Raw genomic sequence first — 16522 nt, 5'->3', positions numbered from 1 at the left:
TTTTAATAATTTCAAAACTCTGCCTGTTGAAAGATTTGTTTGCCTTCTGAACAGCTTTGCTCAAAACACAGCACCACTTTGTTGAAAAATCACATGGCATCGTGGCAAAAACACGTTCTAAAGAGCAGGCCCTGCCAGGCTCTATGCAGAATTGCTCCTACCAGCCATGTGAGTTGAGGCAAAGCATTCAGCTTCTTCAGGCCTGAGTTTCCTGTCCGGAAAATGGGAGTGCTGTCATCTGCTTCTTGGGAATTAATAATATGGTGTATGTGATGCCTTTGCATTGTATTCAAAGGTACTCAACAACTGATGGTATTAGTATCATTATTGTTTGATAGAGTGGTTTTGTATGACATTTTTTTCCCAGAAGATTTTGCTGCATCATTAGAAGAAGTACTTCTCTGTCTTATTCCTCCTGTGCTTGTCAGAAGGAGGCAGTTTAGAGATGCTTCAGTCATCCATTCTCCACAACTATGGTTGTGTCTGCGAAGCTGTGTTAATAGTAACAATTGCTTACATTTATTGTGTATGTGCCAGGCATTTTGCCAAGCATCTTGCAGTTATTATCTAATCCTTATCTAATGAAAGAGGTGCTGATCGTACCTCATTTTTATGAGTGAGTACCCCCAAGGTACAGAGGTCCTAAGGGATCTGTCCTGAGTCACTCTGCCAGAGAATGGCACAACCAGAAAATGCGCACAAGTCATCTGGCTCCCTGCCCATCAGCCTCCTGCCTTTTCCTAGGAGTGGCAGCCTTCCCATTCTGAGACTTTTACCCAGAAAGATGCTGAGCCCCATCAACCTACAGGGTGGGCTTCCCTGATGGCTCAGACAGTAAAGAATCTGCCTCCAATGCAGGAGACCAAGGTTCCATCCCTGTGTCGGGAAGATCCCCTGGGGGAGGAAATGGCAACCCACCCCAGTATTCTTGCCTGGAGAATCCCATGGACAGAGGAGCCTGGTGGGCTACAGTTCATGCAGTTGCAAAGAGTCGGACACGACTGAGCAGCTAACACACACACACACACACACACACATACAACACAACCTGCAGGGTGGTGTCCAGAAACAGCAAAGCTGCTGCCAAACAAACTCTATGCTTTCTGCCAGCAACAGGCTGTCTTTGTATTGCTTTCAATAGAGAGTCTCCACAGTGCTGGGGGAATTGCTGTTGATGGTAATGGTGTCATTTCTTCTTTCCCAAGAACCCTTTTCTGTAATTGCAGCCCCATAAGCAGCAGCAGCAGGAGACCACAAGGGAAGCCTTTGTTGATAGTACCGTAGGGTCTGTTGCCTTTGAATAAATAAGTAGACTTTATTTATTAAGCATGTAGAATTTGTTTAAAATACTAATGCTGAGGGAAGCAGTGGAAGGATATATGGATTTCCCATGGATTGCAAACTGAAAGGAATCATATTGCAGTATTAGCAAGATCTAAACTTGCTTTGCCTCAGTACTCACTCTAGCATCCGGGATAATGATGTTGCTTTCCTCAATTCTATTTTAAAAAACCTGAAATACAAACAGCTTAAGCTGTGCTTGCCTTGAATCATTATTACAGTGAGGTTGAACCATCTGTGTTCCTCTTATTCTGCTCATGGCTCCAAGGAGGAGTCTTGAAATTTAATTTAACAAGTCAGAGGAATTTGAGCTAATACAGTTGGGTGGAAATTCAGATACACAGTGATATCTAAAACCCTGCAAGTTGTTAATATTACTCAGGAGACTTTTTACTCTTGGATTGAGTTGAGTGTGAGAATTAGTCTCACCCTGTGCTGTCCTTAGCTGCTCAGTGGTGTCCAACTCTTTGCGACCCTGTGGACTGTAGCCCACCAGACTGTTCTCCCATGGGGATTTTCCAGGAAAAAATGCTAGAGTGGGTTACCATTTCCTTCTCCAAGGGAACTTCCCAACCCAGGGAACGGACCCATGTCTCCCACACTGCAGGTGGATTCTTTAAGTCTCACCAGGGAAGCCCAAGAATACTGGAGTGGGTAGCCTATCCCTTTTCCAGGGGAACTTCCTGACTCGGGAAGCCAGCCAGGGTCTCCTGTATTGCGGGTGGATTCTTCACCAGCTGAGCTACCTGGGAAGCCCTACCAGGTCACCTATAATTTTTAAAACTGCCTGAGATCAGGAACCATGCCAAATTTTGCTGAGTTCATCTATAATTTCCTACATGTTTCTTGTTGACTTCTGAGATGGTAGAATTAGCATAATAGTGGGCTGTTTGTTTAAATTTTACTTCATATATGTATGAAGTATAATTGATGCACAATAAGCTATATGTATTTAAATTGTATAACCTGATAAGCTTTGGCATGTGAAGATACTTGTGAAATCACCATTGTAATCAAAATAATGAACATATTTGTCACAGCTCAAAGTTTCCTTGTACTTTTTGTAAATACTCTCCCTGCCTATTCAAACCCACTGCCCCCCATACCTCAATACCCAGGCAATAATGAATCTTCTGTCTCTATAAAAGTATTTTGCATTTTGCATAATCTTATATACATGTATCATGCAGATTGTACTCAATTTCTGGCTTCTTTCACTAAGTATAATCATTCTGAAAATCTTCTGTGTTGTCATATATATTGAAGGATGAATATAAATGGTAAGAGAGGATATCCTTACCTTGTTTCTGATGTTATAAAGAAAAGACAGTTAAGTATGAGGATGTCTGTAGATTTTAAGTTTGTCACCTTTACTAAGTTGAGAGAGTGAGAGAGTCGGATGTTGGGTTTTTTCAGATGCTTTTTCTGCTTCTGTGGAGATAATTGTGAGTTTGTTTTTTTTCTTTTTCCATCTGCTACTTTGATAAATTACATTGATTTTTTTTTAAGTGTTAAATCAACTTTGCATTCCTGGAATAAATCCTATTTGGTTGTAATGTGTTATCCTTTATACAGATCACTAGATTCAATTTCCTAAAATTTTTCGTCAAAGATCATGACCGATATTATCTATATTTTTCTTTTCTTCTAATGCCTTTGCCTGATTTTGGTATTAGTGTAATGTTGGCATCATGAAATAAATTGAAAAGTATTGCCTTCTCTTCAGTTTTCTGAGTTAATAGAGAATTAATATTATGTTTTATTTAGTATTTAATTTATGCTAGGGTAGAATTCTCTAGTGAAGTCATCTTGGATCAGAGTTTCCTTGTAAGAATGATTTAATTATGAATCCAATTCCTGCAAGAGATATTGGGCTATATAGATTACTTACATTTACTTTAGTGAGTTTCAGTAATATGTGTCTTTCAAGAAATCTATTCCATCCAAGTTGTTGTATTTGTTGACATAAATTTGTTTGCAATATCAAGTTAAAGGTTTATCAATTTCACATATTTTCACAAAGAACTAGCATTTGGTTTCATTGACTTTCTCCGTATCTTTAATGTTTTTATATTTGATTCCTGTTTTTATCTGTTTTTGCTGTTTATATTTTGCTATTTATATTATGCTTAATTTGCTCATCATTTTTTCCAGATTTTTAAGGTGGAAGTCAGTTTCATTGTTTTGAGACTCTTTTCTAATTGGGCATTGTTGTGCCATAAATTTCCTTCTTAAGTACTACTGTAGCCACATCTCATGAATTTTGGTTTGTTGTATATATTTTCATTTAGTTTAAAATATTTTTTAATTTCTCTTTTGATTTATTCTTAGACCCTACAAGTTATTCAGAAATACATTATTTATTTTCCAAATATTTGATTGTCCAAATGCTTTTCTGTCATTAATTTCTGATTTTATTTTATTGTGGTTGGAGAATATGCTTTTTATGACTTGTATCTTGGTAATTTTATTGAGATTTGCTTTATGCTCAGAATATGGTCTATTTGGTAAATGCACTGTGTACAATTGAAAAGAATGTTTTCTCCTGTTGTTAAGAGAAGTGTTCTATAAATGTTAATAGGTCAAATTGATTGATAGTGTTATTTAAGCTTTCTATATTCTTACTGGTTTGCTGCCTGCTTGCTCTAGCACGTTGTTACTCGGGAGTTATTGAAATCTCTTATTATGGATTTTTCTACATCATCTTTGCATTCTATCAGTGTTTATGTCAGGTATTTTTAAAGTCCTCTTATTCAGTGCAAAAATGTTTTGGGATCATTATGTTCTCTTAATTATTTGACTCCTTTATTATGTTGAAGTGACCCCTTTACATCTGGTACTTTTTTGCTCTAATACCCATTTTGTCTGGCACTAATAGTAGCTTCTTCTCCAGTTGCCTTTTGATTAGTGTCAGCATGGTATATAATTTAAATACTTTTAACCTATTTATGGCTTCAGATTTAACCTGAGTTACTGGTAGGCAGCATATAGTTGAGTCTTGCCTTTTTAATCCAATCTAACAATCTCTGCCTTTTAATTAGGGTTTTTAGACTGCTTACCTTTAATATGATTATCAGTTGGGTTAAAATCCATCTGACTGATGGGTTTTGTTTATCTGTTTTGATCTTTATTCCAGCCTTTCTGTTTTTCTCTGTTCTTTTCAATTGAGTATCTTTTACAATTCCAATTTTCTCTCTTGTTGACTTATCACTTCATGTATAGTACAGGAACCATAAACAATATAATTTTATTTCCCTCTCTTGTTTTATGTGCTGTTTGCTTTTATACATTTTACTTCTACATTTGCTATGAACCCAAAATACATTGCTAGTATTTTTGCTTTTTCAATTATCTTTTAAAGAAATATAAAAATCTATTTTACACGAAATTGCATATTTACCATTTCCCTTTTTCATCATCCCTTTATGTAGAATAAGGTTAAATTTACATTTCCTTTCACTTTTTTACTGTCTTTTTGTTGTTCAGTGGCTCAGGCACGTCCAGCTCTTTGCAACCCCATGGACTGCAGCACGCCAGGCTTCCCTGTCCTTCACCATCTCCCAGAGCTTGCTCAAGCTCATGTCCAATGAGTCAGTGAAGCCATCCAACCATCTCATCCTCTGTCGCCCACTTCTCCTGCCCTCCATCTGTCCAAGCATCAGGGTCTTTTCCAGTGAGTTGGCTCTTTGCTCGCATCAGGTGGCCAAGGTGCTGGAGCTTCACCTTCAGAATCAGTCCTTCCAATGAATATTCAGGGTTGATTTCCTTTAGGATTGACTAGTTTGATCTCCTTGCTGTCCAGAGGACTCTAAAGAGTCTTCTCCAGCACCACAATTCGAAAGCCTCGATTCTTCAGTGCCGAACCTTGTTTCTGGTCCAGCTCTCACATCCGTACATGACTACTGGAAAAACCATAGCCTTGACTATATGAACCTTTGCTGACAAAGTGATGTCTCTGCTTTTTAATACTCTGGCTAGGTTTGTCGTAGCTTTTCTTCCAGAGAAAACAAAGTCTATCAATCTTTCCATTGTTTCCCCATGTATTTGCTATGAAGTGATGGGACCAGATGCCATGATCTTAGTTGTTTTAATCTTGAGTTTTAAGCCAGCTTTTTCACTCTCCTCTTTCACCTTCATCAAGAAGTCCTTTAGTTCCTCTTCGCTTTCTTCCGTTAGGTTGGTGTCATCTGCGTGTCTGAGGTTATTGATGTTTCTCCCGGCAGTCTTGATTCCAGGTTGTGATTCCTCCAGCATGGCATTTTGCATAATGCACTCTGCATAGAAGTTAAATAAGCAGGGAGACAGTATACAGTCTTGATGTATTCCTTTCCCAATGTGAAACCAGTCCATTGTTCCATGTCCTGTTCTGTTGCTTCTTGACCTGCATATAGGTTTCTTGAGAGACAGGTAAGGTGATCTGGTATTCCCATCTCTTAAAGAGTTTTCCACATTTTTTTGTGATCCACACAGTCAAAGACTTTAGCGTAGTCAGTGAAGCAGAAGTAGATATTTTTCTGGAATTCCTTTGCTTTTTCTATATTCCAAATAATGCTGGCAATTTGATTCTGGTTCCTTTGCCTTTTCTAAATTCAGCTTTTACATCTGGAAGTTCTTGGTACATGTGCTGCTGAAGTCTAGCTTGAAGGATTTTGAGCATTACCTTGCCAGCATGTGAAACGAGTACAGTTGTGCAGTAGTTCTTGGCATTGCCCTTCTTTGGGACTGGAATGAAAACTGACCTTTTCCAGTCTTGTGGCCACTGCTGAGTTTTCCAAATTTGCTGGCATATTGAGTGCAACTTTTTCACAGCATCATCTTTTAGGATTTGAAATAGCTCAGCTGGAATCCCATCACCTCCACTAGCTTGATTCATAGTAATGTTACCTAAGCCTACTTGACCTCACACTCCAGGATGTCTGGTTCTAGGTGAGTGACCACACCATCATGGTTATTTGGGTCATTAAGAACTTTTTATACAGTTCTTCTTGCCACCTCTTCTTTATCTCTTCTGCTTCTGTTAGGTCCATACCGTTTCTGCCCTTTATTGTGCCCATCTTTGCATGGAATGTTCCCTTGGTATCTCTAATTTTCTTGAAGAGATCTCTAGTCTTTCCCATTCTATTGTTTTCCTTTATTTCTTTGCATTGTTCATTTAAGAAGACTTTATTATCTCTCCTTGCTGTTCTTTGGAACTCTGCATTCAGTTGGGTATATCTTTCCCTTTCCCCTTTGCCTTTCACTTCTCTTCTTGCCGCAGCTGTTTATAAAGCTTCTTCAGACAACCATGTTGCCTTCTTGCACTTCTTTTACTTTGGGATGGTTTTGGTCACTGCCTCCTGTACAGTGTTAGGAAACTTCACCCATAGTTATTCAGGCACTCTATCAGATCTAATCCCTTGAATCTATTTGTCACTTCTACTGTATAATCATAGGGGATTTAACTCAGGTCATACCTGAATGGCTAGTGGTTTTCCCTACTTCAGTTTAAGTCTGAATTTTGCAGTTTTCAGACTTAATTTTGCAATTTTACTGCCTAAAGGATTTTATTTAATTTTACTATAGGGTAGATCTACTGTGTTGGATTCTTTGCTTTTATGTCCAGAAATGTCAATATGTTGCTTTCATTTTTGAAAGATTTTTTTTGTTGTTGCAGAATTCTGTGTTGACAATTTTTTTGTACAATTCTTTAAAGGTATCACTTCAATCGTTTAGCTTGCATTTTTTTTTTTTTTTATTTTTTTTTTATAAATTTATTTATTTTACTTGGGGGCTAATTACTTTACAATATTGTAATAGTTTTTGCCATACATTGACAAGAATCAGCCATGGGTTTACATGTGTTCCCCTTCCCGAACCCCCCACCCACCTCCCTCCCCCTCCCATCCCTCTGGATCATCCCACTGCCCCGGCCCCGAGCCCTTGTCACATGCATCGAACATGGAATGGTGCTTGCATTTTTTTTCAATAAGAAATCTGTTCTTGTTATCTTTATTCCTCTGTATATAACATATCTGTTTTTCTCTGGATGGCTTTAATAATTTGTCTTTATCACTGATTTTAAATAACTTGATTATGATGTGTCTTGACATACTTTTCTTTATGTTTTTGTACCATGCATTCTTAGCTTCTTGGATTTCTGAGTTTATGGTTTTTAACAAATTTGGATAATCTTCAGCCATCAGATATTTTTCTGGCTCAATTACCTTCTTTCAGAGAAAGTAATTACAAGTATATTAGGCTGTTTGTCATTGTCCCACAGCTCTTCTTATGTTCTGTTTATATTTTTCATGTTTTTTCCCCTGTGTTTCATTTTTAGGTGCTTCGTATTACTATTGTCTGCAAATTCATTATTTGTAATTTAATTTTTTATCTGCTATTAATTTTATGCATTGTATTTTCTTGTCATGCATTATAGTTATCACCTCTAGAAGTTCAATTGAATTTACTTTTAATTAACTTCAACTTTTATTTTTTTAATCTTCCATGTCTATATAATGTGTTCGGTCTTCTTTATTCCATCTCCTTGAACACATGGAGCACAGTTGTAACCGTTTTAATATTCTCATCTGCTGATGGTGTCACCTATTATTTATGTTATTGTTTCTACTGATGTGTGTTTCTCTCTAGCGTAGGTCACATTTTCTTCTTTATATGCCTGGTGTATTTCTTTCTTTTGCTGTAACTAGTTATCACAGACTTAGCAGCTTAAAACAACACAGTCTATCAACCTGCATTTCTATAGGTTAGAAGGCCTTGTTAGGCTCAAATCAACATGTCATCAACTCTGCATTCCTTTCTGGAGGCTCCAGAGGAGAAACTGCTTCTGTGCCTTTTCCAGCTTCTCAGTGTGGCCTGCATTCCTTGGCTTATGGCCCCCGTCCATCTTCAAAGCCTGTAATGGTGGGTTGAATCCTTCTCACATCAAATCATTTTAACTTTCTCTTCTGCCTCCGTCTTCCCCATTTAAGGACCCTTATGATTATATTGGGTCCCCTAAATCATCCAGGGTCATATCTCTTAAGGTCAGCTGTTTTGCAACTTTCATGCCATCTGCAGCCTTAATACCCCTTAACCATGTAAAATAACATATTCACAGATTTGTGTTAATCTATCACATGTTGCAGTACTTTTTCCTTGGTTGCCAAACATGAATTTCACCTTATTAGGTGTTGGATATTTTTTTATTCCTCTAAATATCCTTGAGGTTTATTCCAGGAGACATTTAAGTTAATTGGAAATAGTCTCAACCTTTTAAGTCTTGCTTTGAAGCTGGCTCAGCTGGTCAAGAATCCGCCTGCAATGTGGAAGACCTGGGTTCAATCCTTGGGCTGGGATGATGCCCTGGAGAAAAGAAAGGCTACCCACTCCAGTATTCTGGTTTAGAGAATTCTGGTTTAGACTGTATAGTCCATGCGGTTGCAAAGAGTTGGACACGACTGAGCGACTTGTACTTGAAGCTTTATTAATCTAGGGTTAATGTTGCCCTACCAATGAGGCCATACCATTCAGCGTATTCTGCCCAATACCTTGTGATTTGTGAGACTTTTGTACTGCAGCTGATGAGGGCACAAACCCTCCCCAGCCTTTGTGATCACTGTGGATTATTTCCTCCAGGCCTTTTCAGTGGCTCTTCTCTCAGCCTTGAATAGTGTCCTTACATGCATTTATCACCAGTCATCAGCGCAAGTCTTGCAGTAGGTCCTCTTAAGTCTCTGAGCTGTGTGTTTGTGGGTGTGCGTGTGTACACACACATGTGTCCATAGTTCTTTTCTCCAGCACTCTGCCCTGCAAGCTCTGATGGACTTGACCTCCCCAGACTGCCTGTTGTATCTTCACTCGAGGAAGCTGCAGGGCTCCTCCTCCCTGGGCTGCGTCCTGAAAACCCTCTCTTAGAAGTACCTTGGGAGTCACGTGGCTCGCCTTGTTTATTTCCCTTTTTCTTAGGAATCATTGTCTTATACTGCCTGATGTCCATTATCTGAAAACCACGTTTCATCTATTTTATCTGGCTTTTTCGTTGTTTCAGGTAGGAGAGCATTTTCAATCTCTGTTACTGTCATCTTGCCAGAAGCAGAAGTTTAAACATTTGCCACATTTTTCATCTGGATAAGGGCAACAGTGCTACTCAAATGTTTAACAACTGTTAGGTCTTGGGCACTGACCAAACAACAGATGCTGGCCTGAAATGGTGATATGGCCATCCTGGTGTTTACCAGCTAAAGGTCAGTCCTGTGTAGTGATGAAACCCCATAATCCATCCAGTTCAGGGGCTTGTCATTGACAGTCCTGAAGTCACAAAAGGAGTTTTGCAGTAAGATTGACCTGGCTTTGCCTTCTGACTCAGCCATTGCTAAGTGACTACCTGACTTAAATTTCTTCCCATCCTTGATTTCCCATGCACTGCTGTAGTGAAGGTTAATCTCTGCAGCTTGGATAAAGGTTGCCAAGGTCCCTAGCATCTTGCTGGGCCCCTGGGGTACTCAGTAAAAGTGAATACCCTTCCAGACCCTAACCAAACCTTCCTCTGTGGTCCACATGTGTTCTTCAAGGCCAGCCACAACTCAGAGGGCATTTCATCCAAAAAGAAAGAGGGGATTATACCCAGGAGCTCTTTGTGGAGGGAGAAAGCATGAAGGAGATGGTGAAGAAGCGGAAAACTGGGTAGTGATCACCGTAACTCAGAAAACCTCCCAGTCAGGCTGGTATAAAATCAGTCCGTGGGGGAGCTGGTGTCCATAGCCACAGGACAGGTCAGTGTTAGAAGGTCCAGGCTCAGCCAGGTGTTGAAGGATAACGCAAGGGGAGAGGTACCTGAATTCAGTTCTGAAAGCTTGGCAGGAGTCTGACCTGCATCTTCTCAACGCATCCTTCTCTGCTTCTTAAGGTGATAACATTTCAGAGCCATCCTAGCAGAGCCCCTTGACAGATGGGAGCCAAGAAGAATAGTGTGAGGGACACCTTGTGGGACTAGGTTTCTCTGGCATTATTCTCAGGGTTTGGGGTTTCCCGCTCACATACGTGGCTCTTTTTTTCACCATCCGCTGTCAGTGAATCAGGTAACGTCATCTGTCCTGTCAGCCCTTTCATTTCATTTTGAGATGCTTTTCAACAGATGAAGGCCCTTTGTGTTTGTCACTTTTATTCTCCCTGGAAATTTCTGTCCCGTTGGAACCATGAAGCCCAAACCCTTGTTTTCAACCTTTGTGTGTCCCCAGCACCCAACACAAGCTTTGTGCACAAGTGCTTGGTGCTGATGGTATTAAATAAGTGTGTCACAGAGTTCTCTGCTCAATCCATCGAGTAAGGGTTGTTGCTGTTGTTTAGTCACTAAATCCTGTCCAACTCTTGCAAGCCCGTGGACTATAACCTGCCAGGCTCCTCTGTCCATGGGATTTCCCAGGCAAGAATACTGGAGTAGGTTGCCCTTTCCTTCTCCAGGAAATCTTCTCAAACTCAGGACCAAACAAACCCACATCTCCTGCACGGACAGGTGGATTCTTTCCCACTGAGCCACCTGGGAAGCCCCAAGTTAAGGTCCCAGAATCAAACCTCATGATTCACACTTGATACATCCTCCCAGTTCACTCTGTGATTTTAGCTTAACTTAGCTCTGTTTGTGCAACAGTCACCTTATGCAGAAATTATTCCTTTCCCTCACACCTCTGTCCCATCACTGTGTGATGGAAGAAAGAAAAATACCTGTGATCAAGGCTTCAGACCATTTTGACTGAATTACCTTGTGTTTAAAACAACAACAACAGCTTTTAATTTTAATTAGGTCCCATTTGTTTATTTTTGCTTTTATTTCCAATATTCTGGGAGGTGGGTCATGGAGGATCCTGCTGTGATTTATGTCGGAGAGTGTTTTGCCTATGTTTTCCTCTAGGAGTTTTATTGTTTCTGGTCTTACGTTTAGATCTTTAATCCATTTTGAGTTTATTTTTGTGTACGGTGTTAGGAAGTGTTCTAGTTTCATTCTTTTACAAGTGGTTGACCAGTTTTCCCAGCACCACTTGTTAAAGAGGTTGTCTTTTCTCCATTGTATATTCTTGCCTCCTTTGTCGAAGATAAGGTGTCCATATGTGCGTGGGTTTATCTCTGGGCTTTCTATTTTGTTCCATTGATCTATATTTCTATCTTTGTGCCAGTACCATACTGTCTTGATGACTGTGGCTTTGTAGTAGAGTCTGAAGTCAGGCAGGTTGATTCCTCCAGTTCCATTCTTCTTCCTCAAGATTGCTTTGGCTATTCGAGGTTTCTTATATTTCCATACAAATTGTGAGATGATTTGTTCTAGTTCTGTGAATAAAGCTTTTGCACAACAAAGGAAACTATAAACAAGGTGAAAAGACAGCCTTCAGAATGGGAGAAAATAATAGCAAATGAAGCAACAGACAAACAATTAATCTCAAAAATATACAAGCAACTTCTGCAGCTGAATTCCCGAAAAATAAATGACCCAATCAAAAAATGGGCCAAAGAACTAAACAGACATTTCTCCAAAGAAGACATACAGATGGCTAACAAACACATGAAAAGATGCTCAACATCACTCATTATTAGAGAAATGCAAATCAAAACCACAATGAGGTATCATTTCACACCAGTCAGAATGGCTGCTATCCAAAAGTCTACAAGCAATAAATGCTGGAGAGGGTGTGGAGAAAAGGGAACCCTCTTACACTGTTGGTGGGAATGCAAACTAGTACAGCCACTATGGAGAACAGTGTGGAGATTCCTTAAAAAACTGGGAATAGAACTGCCATATGACCCAGCAATCCCACTGCTGGGCATATACACCGAGGAAACCAGAATTGAAAGAGACGCGTGTACCCCAATGTTCATCGCAGCACTGTTTACAATAGCCAGGACATGGAAGCAACCTAGATGTCCATCAGCAGATGAATGGATAAGGAAGCTGTGGTACATATACACAATGGAATATTACTCAGCCATTAAAAAAAATACATTTGAACCGGTTCTACTGAGATGGATGAAACTGGAGCCCATTATACAGAGTGAAGTAAGCCAGAAAGAAAAACAACAATACAGTATACTAATGCATATATATGGAATCTGAAAGATGGTAACGATAACCCTATATGCGGGACAGAATGAGAGACACAGATGCATGGAACAATTTTATGGACTCTGAGGGAGAAGGTGAGGGTGGGACGTTCTGGGAGAATGGCATTGAGACATGTGTATTGTCATATGTGAAACAGAGCACCATTCCATGTTCGATGCATGTGACAAGGGCTCGGGGCCGGGGCAGTGGGATGATCCAGAGGGATGGGAGGGGGAGGGAGGTGGGTGGGGGGTTCGGGAAGGGGAACACATGTAAACCCATGGCTGATTCTTGTCAATGTATGGCAAAAACTATTACAATATTGTAAAGTAATTAGCCCCCAAGTAAAATAAATAAATTTATAAAAAAAAAAATAAAAAAAAAAAAAATCACTCACTTAAAAAAAAAAAAACAACAACAACAACAACAACAACAAAAGTGTTACGATCTATTTTTGTTACTGTCAAAAGACAAACACCATAATTGAATAAGGGTCTGAATGCCCGAGCTAGCGTTTCTACTCTGGCTTTTCTGGCAGGTGGAAATTCCCATCCGGTTTCAACCAGCAGGTGTAGGTTAGCGGAGCCTCAGACTCTGTCCCTGACAGGTCTGTACCTCCCTCCTCCAGTCCAGGGATGCTTATGATATAAACAGCCTAACGGAGGCCTGTTGATCCCGAATGTCCCCAGAACTAAGAAGAAGAGAAAGATATATAGTAACACAGATACAGAAACAAAACACCAGACAGTCCTCTGCCCTCAAAGAGCCATTTGATAAATGTGGTAAAAATGATCACTGTTGAAAGTGTGGCCCCAGCCCCGAGGGGCAGCTGCTGTCTGACTTGGGAATGTGTTTACAGAAGACCTCTGCGCTCAGGCTCCGGGATGCAGTGGCTCAGCTAGGCCGGCACTTGCAGTGAGAAGGCTCCTTGTCCTTCAGAGTGTGGACCGGCTCTTTTCAAGGGGATGGCACGGATGCTGTGTAGCCCTCCCGAATTTTGCTGCCACTTTCTTATGCGGCTACGAGCCCATGAGTCTGTGTCACAGTGTACTGAGCACCTCAGAGCTGGGGCCCTGGCTCACCTCTGCTCCCCCCAGCCACTAGCACATGACTTAGCAACCTTGGAGATAATGAATGAGCAGAGATCTCAGAGGGACCCAGGACAGTAGATTGCTCAGCTCCTCAGTGTTTCCAGCTGTAAAACTTGGTGGTGGCCCTAACGTGGAGAATGGTGTGGTTGTGTTGGCACCATGGGTTATAGTGAGAAGAAAAAGGATATACCACACACACACACACACACACACATATCATGCTCCCTCCCTCTCCTCCTTCCTGCCGTGCTCCTGTCTGCTCTTTAAAGCACAATAATATACAAAATAATATATTGAATTCTCTTTCTGCACAGGAGAAGCACGTAGCACCATTGTGGAGCCCCAGAGGCCTCTGAAGTGGAAAAATCCTAACTATAATTTACATGTGGATGTTGCTTTCGGGTTTGTAAATGGCTGGCACATAAATGTCCATCATGACCTCTGGCATCCGCGGTGACAGTGGGAACTAGGCAGGGCAGGCGGGCGCCTCAGGTCTGCAGTGAGGAGCCTGGGGTGGACATGGGGCTGAGCCCGGCATGTCGAGCATCCCGGCTCTCCTCCTGTGCCCTGGGTTTTCTGGAAGCCTACAGGCGAATAGACCCTCGCCCCAGCGAGGAGGGATCGGCCCACCGTCTGCCTCTCCTCCGAGTCCAGGGATGCTGTGGGCAAATGTCTTTAGTCTCCCAAAGCCCAGCCTCTTCACTCATGTTTAAAGGGGGAGCGATCTCGGAGAGATGTAATGAGGACTAGCTCATTAAACGATGGAGAAAGGACGTTGAAAAGATAGTGTTGCATAGTGATAGTTCAGGCTTAGTGATAGTTCAAAACAAGAGGCCTCTGGGAATGAGCATGAGGCAGGAGACGTGGGCCCCCAAATGAAGAACAAAAACATTCTGCGGATTTACCACCGGACAGAAAGTAATTTCAAATGAAGATCTATGGGCTAGAGTCTCTGCTCCTCACCCTAAACTCTCCAGGAAAAAAATATATATATTTACAATCTATTTTTTCACGCAGGGAATGAGTTCTCTGAGTTTTTCACATTGAGGGATTGACCCCGTGGAGGAAGACTTGACTAACACATATTGTTCAGCAATGTTCCTCGAAGTCTAAGACCACATTCAGCCCAAAAGGCTGAATTTGTTTCAAATGGCAATTTCTTAGCAAAATTATTCCACCTTCATTTACTTCTCTGAAAAAGTCAGCCACTGAGATTTCTCGGGACATCGCTAGAAATGACAGGCTATCAGAGAGTATGGTTTGGCATTTTCTAAATTAAAATTCACATTAGCATGTAAATGATTAAATCTGGCCAGAGCATCAGATGTAACAAAGTATTTTTAAAGTCTGGCACTGCTCAGTTTTAATTTATTTAAAGACTGTGTGTGTGTGCACACGTGCATGCATGTGTGTGTGTATAAAGAAACTTAATAACATAGACATGTCCATTTAAGTTAATAAAACAGGATTACAAAGGGAAAAACTAAATTTAGGGAGAAAGCAGACATGCCAGATGTATGAATAGCACAGTGGTGTGTTTGGATATAGCACCTAATATTCCTGCAGAAAAAGCTTAAGTGCAAACAGCTCTGAATTCTGTAATTCTCATTTCCAAGTACAGAAAAATATCTTGGGTCCTCGAGGGCAGAGAGGAGTTTTTCCCTGGTACTAAACTTACAGAGAAATGTCTCCTGTGGGAAACTGTACAGCCCTACTCCCTCAGTTGTTTACCTAGAAAAGAACCTCCTGATTTCCACCTAAAGAATTGCTTCTTGGAACTCAGACAGATAAGAGAACATTAACTTAGCAACAGAAGACTGCAGGATGCCTTTTTTTTTGTAAAGGAAGGACACCCGGGCGATATTGTACCATGTACACAGTGTAACACACACACGCGTTCTCCACACCTGCGGTCCTCAACCATTTCGACACCAGGGACCAGTTTCGTGGAAGATGATTTTTCCACAGACCAGGGAGAGGGGGACGGTTTAGGATGATTCAAGCGCGTTACATTTATTGTGTTCTTTATTTCTCTGATTATTACATTGTGATATATAATGAAATAACTATACAGCTCACCACAAAGCAGAATTGGACCATCAGGCATTAGATTTTCATGAAGAGAATGCAGCCTGGATCCCTCGCATGCACAGTTCACAGTAGGGTTCACACTCCTATGAGAATCTAATGCCACTGCTGATCTGATGGGAGCCAGAGCTCAGGAGGAGATGTGAGCAATGGGGAGTGGCTGTAAATACAGATGAAGCTTGGCTCGCCTGCTCAGCACTCAACCTCCTGCTGGGCAACCCAGTTCCTAACAGGCCGTGGACTAGTATCAGTCTGTGGCCCAGGGGTTGGGGACCCCTGTTCTGCACACTCAAATATATGTAATACTCATCATCGGAATGATTAGCTAAGATGTATCAAGCATTTCTTATATTCCAGGCACTCTTCCAAGCCCTTTATGTGTTTTACGTAAGCCTCACGACCACCCTATCAAGATAAGTATCATTTTTATTCCTCTTTCTGCCAATGAAGGATGGAGATAGGCTAGTTAGCTGGACAGGAGGGCAGGCCCACCCTTGAATTCAGGACTCAGACCATCCTTCATCCATTGCTGCCTTTCTGGTTGATTTCTCTTTTCTTTCCATCTTCAACTCTATTTTCCCCCTTATTTCCTCATTCCTACCCAGAGTCTACATTTCCTTTTTTTACCCCCTCCATCTTTATCTTCCCCCATCTTTATTTTTCCCTTAATTGAACATAATATAAAATCAGAGATAGTGTCTATTAAATATGGCTTATGTTCCTTATGTAAAATGTTAGCAGTAGATGAATCTGGATTTTATTTCTACCTCTTTTGTATGCTTGCTTTGATAAAGTGGCTCTTACTTATGCCATTAGATTATAGAGTTCCCTTTGGTGTGAAAGTAAGTTGTAGTAAAAAAAACAGTACCCATTCCTGTCCTGAATTTTTCAAGTGCACCCAAGCAAGTTGACTTTGTATGAATTTAGATGATAC

General features: G+C 40.8%; 1 protein-coding gene and 1 long non-coding RNA gene across 9 annotated transcripts in view; one reads left to right on the top strand and one right to left on the bottom strand.

Annotated features, from left to right (window-relative positions):
* The window catches only part of ENOX1 (ecto-NOX disulfide-thiol exchanger 1), a 344181-nt gene that overhangs the window by 126404 nt on the left and 201255 nt on the right, over nt 1-16522 (top strand). Inside the window, exon 1 of one of the 8 annotated variants that reach the window (XM_081551084.1) lies at nt 10184-10225. The exons of the other annotated variants lie outside the window; for them this stretch is intronic. The gene's annotated coding sequence lies outside the window, so the exon portion shown is untranslated. Of the gene's footprint in view, nt 1-10183; nt 10226-16522 lie in introns of those variants that run through there. 8 annotated transcript variants of the gene reach the window in all.
* Nucleotides 8507-16490, bottom strand: LOC145530182 (uncharacterized). Its single transcript, XR_014071516.1, has 2 exons — nt 12838-16490; nt 8507-11102 (listed from the first exon to the last, which is right to left on the bottom strand). It is a non-coding gene; the product is annotated as an uncharacterized LOC145530182 (long non-coding RNA).

The sequence above is a fragment of the Giraffa tippelskirchi genome, chromosome 12, assembly GCF_054371585.1.
Source record: "Giraffa tippelskirchi isolate mGirTip1 chromosome 12, T2T-mGirTip1v1.2.pri, whole genome shotgun sequence".
In the NCBI taxonomy this organism is placed as follows: domain Eukaryota; kingdom Metazoa; phylum Chordata; class Mammalia; order Artiodactyla; family Giraffidae; genus Giraffa; species Giraffa tippelskirchi.
This window is presented reverse-complemented; position numbering and strand designations above follow the sequence as displayed.